General features: G+C 38.5%; 1 protein-coding gene across 1 annotated transcript in view; it reads right to left on the reverse strand.

Moving 5' to 3' along the window:
- The window catches only part of LOC121319554 (pleiotrophin-like), a 59,787-nt gene extending 52,437 nt beyond the window's left edge, over nt 1-7,350 (reverse strand). The window contains exon 1 of the mRNA XM_041257124.1: nt 7,114-7,350. The gene's annotated coding sequence lies outside the window, so the exon portion shown is untranslated. The remainder of the gene's footprint in view (nt 1-7,113) is intronic.
- Between the last annotated feature and the right edge of the window lie 1,217 nt (nt 7,351-8,567).

Consider the following 8,567-nt stretch of genomic DNA (forward strand, 5'->3'; position numbering starts at 1 on the left):
CAACACCAATATAAACAAGAACCACCTAATTTCAACACTGAAGTTCATTGGGGAAAATACAGGCAATAGATTCATGGTACTGTCCCTAGATCTTTTTGTTTTGTTTGTTCTTTCTGTTTTGCTGTAGACCACATGGTTAAAGTCATGGTAAATGCTACAATTTGAGTAAAGCTGACCTACACCATAGGAAATAATTAGCTTCCTGGAAACACCCAAATCTTTTCCCTTAAGAATCACCATTATAATTTTTTTTTTCCTTAGAAAATGTTAGTGTTTACAATTTCTATTGTTCTCTTTTATTCATTATGAGCTAGCCTTGAATGCCTGGGAGACCTTCCTTTTATTCCACTTCAGGATACTAGTGAAATGTTTGGTGGCCTCAGATTCTCCTCATCACAAAACCAGCACACGAATCTGCACTATTGGCAGTGCTAAAGTGGGGTTCAGGTCTGAATGGTAGGGGTTGTTTAGGTCAGGAATATGTTGCACTGCAGAGCTGTGAAGGAAGATCTAATGGAACCTGCTAGTACTGTGCCCTCCTGAGCATTAAATTAAAAAAATATTGTAAAGCAGATTTTTAAATCCTGCCCCTCACTATTGCTGAGGTCTCTAAGCACAAATCAAGCCTAATGCTGTCAATTTCCTCACTGTCCCGTTTGTTTGACTGGTCTGTTATATTACCGCACAGTACTGTGTGAGTGTAGCACTTATCTGGAGATCAGCTGTAACCAAACCTTTTTATTATGTTTCTGATGTACAGCACCTGGAGATGTGCTTTAGAAATGGAAAGCGTATGGTAATGAAAGTTCATAACTGGCACAGCAGAGAGATTACTTGAGTGGAAGTTCCAGTCGCAAGAATACCCTCCATTCTTGATCCATTCATTTATTCCACACCCTCAAGCCATGTTTATTTTCACTGAATTATTAAAACCTGCAGATCTCTTTATTGCAGGAGACAAACAAACAGAGCAAAGAGTGTACAGACAAGCCTTATAGGGGGATGGGAGGCCAGCTGGAGCGGTAGAACTGTCACTAACCCTGTGAGCTTTGCTATATTCGCAACCCAAAACATCTCTACAAGGAGAAACCATCAGCAATGATGCCACCACATACCCAAGGGTGCCCCGAGAGACAATGAATGCAAGCAACATTTCACAAACATTACTTTAATACTTATTTTTTAAAAAATATTTGATGAGCAGCAATAGTAGAGAATATTAGTACAGTTAAAACAGGTACAGGTGTTTGATTCGACATGTATTTTTTGGTTTTCCTAACACTGATGGTCACCAATGACAACACCAATATAAACAAGAACCACCTAATTTCAGCACTGAAGTTCATTGGGGAAAATACAGGCAATAGAGTCCTGGTACTGTCCCTAGATCTTTTTTGTTTTGTTTTGTTTGTTTTTCTGTTTTGCTGTAGACCAAATGGTTGAAGTCATGGTAAATGCTGCAATTTGTGTAAAGCTGACCTACACCATAGGAAAAAATTAGCTGCCAGATAACACCCAAATGTTTTCACTGAGCTCCTCAAAACCACTGCCTTCGACACTGCAGCCCTGAGCACCCCAGCCACTGAGCTCTTCAAAACCACTGCCTTTGACATTGCAGCCTTGATACCCCAGCCACCGAGCTCTTCAAAACCACTGCCTCCGACACTGCAGCCCTTAGCACCCCAGCATCCGAGCTCTTCAAAACCACTGCCTTCGACACTGCAGCCCTGAGCACCCCAGCATCTGAGCTCTTCAAAACCACTGCCTTCGACACTGCAGCCCTGAGCAACCCAGCCACTGAGCTCTTCAAAACCACTGCCTTCGACACAGCAACCCAGCACTCTAATCACTGAGCTACTGAAACCCACAGCAGCCCTGATCACCCCACCCACTGAGCTACTCAAAACCAGTCTTCCACACTATAGCCCAGCACTTTAACCACTGAATAAGGTAATTGCCTTGGCCTTGGGCAAATGTGAAATCTACTTCAAAAGTCTGATGCATTTTTTTAACATGGTGATAACCAGCAAAATTTCTTACGCCTCAATTGACTCACCATAGAATTTTTTTTTGCCAAGCATTGTTGAGTTGAGAGTTGAGTCCTTAGAGCTCATTCAGGCATTATCTGATGCCCCAGCTTTATGGCCAAAAAGCATAAGTGACGACCAAAGATGTGAAATAATCAAAACATGTCCTAAACAAATACTGGATATCGAATTTTCCCAAAATAATGATGATACTGTTCTCCTTTACAAAGGAGAGCTATTATCTTAAAAATGGCAACAAAGTTCTCAGATCGTGGCTTATGTCTTCCAAGTTGGTAGATAAAATATTTTGCTTTTGTTGTGCTCTTTTAAAAGAATGAGATATTGTTTTTTTCCTAAGGGTGGCTTCATTGCATGGAAGTGCCTTCATTCAAGCCTCAAAGAACATAAGCATTCACCTGCACATCTGCGCTGCATGGAGGCGTAGTGCAGGCTAAATAAATATTAGAACTGTGAACAGTATCAACATGGAAACTGTGATTAACTCCATGTTGATACTTTCCAGTATCAACATGGAAAGTAATTATTGGTGATCTGTTCTAACGAGAATTGTTGACATAGTTTGTCATTTGGCAGAGTGGAATCTGGCCTTTAGTGGAACTACATATAAATTACACGATCTTACCAAAATTTCCTTGGTCAAGTTGAACTTCTGGCAAAATTTGATCCTGTAATGAATGAACAGGCAAATTGAGAAATGATAAATTGCAGATCATTACCTCAGCAAAGACATCCAAAACACACTGATTGCTAGAATGGGAGAGCACATCCTTCATTCCATTGATGAAGGTGTTCATCGTACAAAATAATTTGGTGTGATAATGGACAGCACACCTGGCACTAGACACACTGAGCAACTGTCACTTAGACTGCGCAGTGTCAACTGTGAGCTATCTGTGGGTGCTTCAGTTACATAACATTTTACTGGATTTCTTGTGGGTGAGGCCATTACTGGCGTGGCGCTATGTGATACTTTTTAGGACACCTTGAAAACCTGGGAATTAATGTTACTGACTGCAGAGGACAGCGCTATGCAATGGAAGCCATATGAAAGGCAAAAAGCAGGGTGTTCAAAAAATAATGCTAACATTAACAAAAATGCTCTGTTCATGCCTTGTAGCAGCCACACCCTGAATCTAGTCATATTGTGTGCTGCAAAATCATCAGTGCTGTCTGTGACTTTTTTTTGTTATCTTCAGTTCTTCTACTCAATGCTGGTCCATAATTGAAAAGCATGTTACCAAGCTTACAGTCAAATCGTTGTCAGAAACTCTCTGGGAGTCCCGCATTGACAGTGTTAAGGTGCTTTGATATTATTTATAAAAAGTGCATAATGCCCTGGAAACACAAGAAAAAAAACAAGTAGTTCAAAAAAAGATGGTGTGACAGCCGCTGAGGCTTGAAGCCTTGCACGAGAGATATCTTCAGGACACTTCATAGCGTGCATTGTTGTATGTATGGCACAATGTTTTGTTTCATATCAATAGCGCAAGCAAACTCTTTCAGAGTCCCACTGTAGGGAAGCCCTTAAAAACTAAATTCAGGCAGTGCTAACATTTCTGCAAGATTTTAGAGAAAATGAGTTTGCATCAGCTCACGCCTCTGAACAGAAAATCAAAGAACAGATTGGGATTGAACTAACATTTCTCAAACAGAGAAGATGAAAGAAGAAATCAATGTTCGATTATGAATGTCCACACAAGGTCGGCAACATTCCAAAGCAAAGCTTAAAGCGAGATTTCTTTAGTCCTCTAATTGATGCCGCTGTAACAAACCTGAAGAAGAGGTTTTCTCAAGTGGATTTTTCTTTGTTTGTTTGTTTGGTTTTCTTTTTAACACCAGGGAGATGGGGAAGGCTATAGAGTCAAACACCTTTATTAAAAGTTGCCAACATTTGTCACATGAAATGTGTGACATCGATGCTGATGACTTGAATCTGCTCCGCTGTAAAAGGCTTGTCAACTGGTGTGTCTAATTCACCCCAAAATATTTCACAGGATACATAAACCTGAACCACGCCGACATCCCTGATAACAACTGTATCACCATGCTGTAAAGTGTGTCAGCCAATCAGAATACTGCACTGTTCTTTCCTGAGCTTCACAGCACCTTATAGCTTTATACCTCCCCACGTGCTACAACTGTTTAAATAACGTACCTGTCATTTTTCTTTTCATTGTTGAACATCCTGACAAATTTTTACACTTTTAACTTTAAAGTCTGTTTTAAATCTCTTTTCAAAATGTCGGTGCTAATGCACTGGGGTTTCAATCCAGTTCTCCGGCACAATACTCTGTACTTCAAATAATGCAGAACATTTAATGCCACCAATGTATTTTCAGCGCTTAAAACTCCACTGCCGTTAGTGCCAGAAACAGAGGGTTCGGTGCTTTCATTGATTTTTTCAGCATGATCAAATTCATCATCCCTCTGACATTGGATCTTATCTGCTTCCATTTGTTTATTACTGTAACTTAACAAACAGTGCAATTCAATAAGCTTAAGAAGAAGAAGAAGAAGAAGAAGAAGAAGAAGAAGAAGAAGAAGAAGAAGAAGAAGAAGAAGAAGAAGAAGAAGAAGAAGAAGAAGGTCTGTCTGGTTTCAACCAATCACGCAAGATCACATATAAGTCCACTCTTTATGATGCCAAAACTTTACAACCAGGGACCAATAACCAAGGCATAGAAATCGATTTTCTTTCGTCATTAAAATTGGCAAGGTCCCCTTATCGCTGTGCTTAAAATATGTTTGTTGTATGCTTATTTACTAAAATTAATACATTTGTGATACTAACCTCAAACACAATTTAACATAAAATAAATCTAATACAAAATGCTGTTTGCAAACACTTGTCTTTCTGCTTCTGCCAATTGTGTAAAATATGTTTTGTGAAAAGACTCAGATTCTGTTTGCTTTCACGGTGTTACAGAACACCTCAATGAAATTACTATGGCTTAGGCCTCTATTATTCTACCTATCCAAGCAATACTCCCATCTAAAGTGCCATTTACCAGTAAGAAGTATGTCGCTGTGAATGGCCCTCAACTTTCTCTTGTGCCATTTCTGGTACATAATATACATTAAAATAAATAATGTTGACATATACTTGTAAATTAAAAATCATTAAAAAATAAATAAAGATGCTCACATCTTTAAATCAGACATTTTTATGTTTTTTTTTTTTTTTTTAATCTACGTGTATGGGTTTCAAAATATTACATTTTGAGATGGCTGAAGTAGTTGTTTTTCCCCTCCTTGGATCAAATCCAGATTAGATCACAAAATCTCGCTTCTCAATGAACATTATTGTACAACTTGAACCACACAGTTCAGGACAATGAGAATATCAGCAGACTGTTCTCGCACCTCCTTAAAGCATGGTCCTTCTAGAGTAGTCTTGATAACCACTTGCAGGGAAATGTGGGGAAACTCACTCTATGAATTTACATTGCAACACATACTTACTCAAACACCAAGTAAAATGCTTGAGTGATTACTTTCTGTGTTAAGAGCTGATATAATTTCCTTATCCTGTTTTAAAGTAACTTTAAGTATTTTGAAACATTGCAAAATCTTCCTTTAAACCAGTAAGTTGGAATTTAGATGAGGAACTCCAACTCAAAGGGGAGCTTGATACAGATTTATTTAATTAATTAATGGGCATATTAATTTGATCAAACCAAACTGTTAACTTTGAATTTCTCAGAACAATGATGTGTAAGTTATGGTCTTGCATGTTAACAGCTTCATAAACACTTGACAAGAAAAAAAAAAAAAAAAAAAAAAAAAAAAATCCACTAAAACATTTCCAAATGCTAATTCCTCAGTATTACAGAACCAAAAAGAAATCCTTTAACATTGCCCTTATCAAGTGGTTATCTAATTATACTTTCTTAGTTCCATGTTGTATTACTGAAGATCTTAAAGTTACAGATGAAATGCATCTTGAAGTTAAAAGTATACACACAGGTGCAAGATCTGAATATGCTTGTTATCTAACTGCATTTTTCATGAAGCACCATTTTCTTACGTCATTAAAAAAAACATACAGATTTTTAACCCAATTTGAGCTGCATACACTTTTTTGTAAATTCTTAACGAGTATTACTTCAATAATCTGCAGTGTAATGCAGTATTTTGTATACCACAACTTTGTAATGCAGTACAACCTATAGTACTAGGTTGCATAATAATAGATCTCAAAATCCACTGGGCTGGTGCCCAAGACTGAATGGCAAAAGTGTGCTCTTACACAATAGAGAAAACTCAAATGTGTCTGACTGTAGCCAAAACCACTTTTAAACTAACACTAAATTATAAAAACAAAAGTTTACCATGCCCAGCTTTTCTGCAGTTTTTCAGTTTCCTGTGCTTATGCTACACAACAGGAATGCCTGACAATGATTAGTTGTGTGTTTTACTTTTTTTTTTTTTACTATCATAATCTATACCTATTTGCTATAAACATTAATGGAGTATCAGAAAAACAGTTGTAGGCACAGCTATCTTGTCAATACTAGAGTTGGCCAGGTCCTGCTTTCTGAAGAGTTCAATATTCAGAAGTGACACTCATATTAATAGAGCCTATAGCACCACAGTCATACCCAGTAAAAGGAAGATTAATCTGTACCAGTAATATTTTCAAACTAATGTGTTGACTATCCTTTATAGAACATTCCCACAAAAAAGGAGCGGTAAGTTCAAGAAACTAACTAGTCATGTACCAGGACCAACTCATGACATCCCTTAGGACTGAAGTCATTGTATTTTGTATCTTTATCATAATTGTACTGTAATACTTGTATTTTTTATATACAACTGTAAGTCGCCCTGGGTAAGGGTGTGTGCTAAATTAAATAATAATAATAATAATAATAATAATAATAATAATAATAATAATAATAAAAACTTCAATAGAGCAAAAGCAATAAAGAAAAATCTATCAACTACTAAGCAACTCTGGGAGCCAAGAGAATCTTTCCCTCCCTTCTTTCTATTTGTTTTTATTCCACTCTTCCCCATTTAAGAAAATGTCTTCCTCTCCATCCCTCCAATCCTGGACACTTACTTTAAGTTTGGAAGGTAGAAGTAGATGATCGTTGCCTTGTTTTTCTTTCCTCTTTCTCTCCTCACTCTCTGGCTCTGCCCGGGGACTTGCAATGTGATGCTTATTTTGTTCTGAAGAGTAAACTGAAAGCTTCTTTACTAACTCGTGATCTGAGGCTCATTAAGAAAAGGTCACTCGAGGGACTGAGTTCTCTGCAGGGGAAGAGCTACAACAAGAGAGAAAGGAAAACAGAGGCTGGGACGGAAGGCAAAGGGACCAGCATGGAGAGAATCAGAAGAAATTGAAGTTGAGCGAGATGGAAGCAAAATAAAACAGTATTGAGAGAAGGGGAGTGGGGAAAGCCAAGAGACTTGGGGAGTTAAATAAGGAATATTGAGAGCTGTGGACTTAACAAGAGGTACAATGAGATACAGAGTTAGGAGGCAGTTTGATACTACATCACAGCTAGAAGGGTGTACATGGATGCTTATAGGGAGATTTGGGGTGCTGTTCCAGTAAATGAAAGAGAGTTACATTTCAGAAAGTGATGGGGGCTGTTACAGTGAGATTTAGAGGGGTACAGATTGAGGGAGAGTTGGGTACTCTGTTACAGGTATTGAAGTGTAGAGATTGAGGGAGAGTTGGGGGCTCTGTTAGTGAGGTATAGAGGGCTACAGACTGAGGGGGAGTTTAGGGCTCCATTACAGTAAGGTATTGAAAGTTACAAATTTAGGGGGATCTGGGGGCTCTGTTACAATGAGGTATAGAGAAGTGAAGATTGCTGGAGAGTTGATTTTTGAATGCAGCAGCATATCAAAAATATTTTGAGTGAGACATATTTTTCAAGGGTGCCACAAAGTTAACAATGCTAATTTTTTTTATAGTGGTCTCCAATATTGTGATGTAAATGAATGCTCGGGTGGCATATATGGGTGGTAGTATAAAGATGAATGACTGAATGGACAAAATAAACACGTGTAACAATATTCCTCCTCAGCAACATACACAAACTTTGCCCCTTCCTCACAAGCTACTCCACACAGCTTCCTCCTGCTCCTTCAACACCGGGCACCCATACAAAGCATGGGGGGCAGCTACCCCAACGCCCTGACCCAGGCAGTAGCAGCATTACATGGAGAACCCAGTACCATGTGCAGCACAGTTGCTTAGTGTTTAGGGTTTTCTGATCAACTGCTTGTCTGTGTAATGTTACGATATTGATGATATTCGCATCAACTGTGATGCAATGTTTAATGTACAATAGTACAGAACCCCAACTACCTCCACTCACCCCGTCATCTGCACACACCGGATGGGTGGATCAGTTATGTGTTTTATCACTGTATTGATATGATGGACAGTGGTAGTGTGTTTACATATACAGTTATATGTTTTCTTCACTGCTCCACAGGCATATCGGCATCCAACGTGTACCATCAAAGTATGGAAATGAAGATTGAGAGAAGGATGAAGAG

This window comes from Polyodon spathula, chromosome 8 (assembly GCF_017654505.1).
Source record: "Polyodon spathula isolate WHYD16114869_AA chromosome 8, ASM1765450v1, whole genome shotgun sequence".
Taxonomy (NCBI): Eukaryota; Metazoa; Chordata; class Actinopteri; order Acipenseriformes; family Polyodontidae; genus Polyodon; species Polyodon spathula.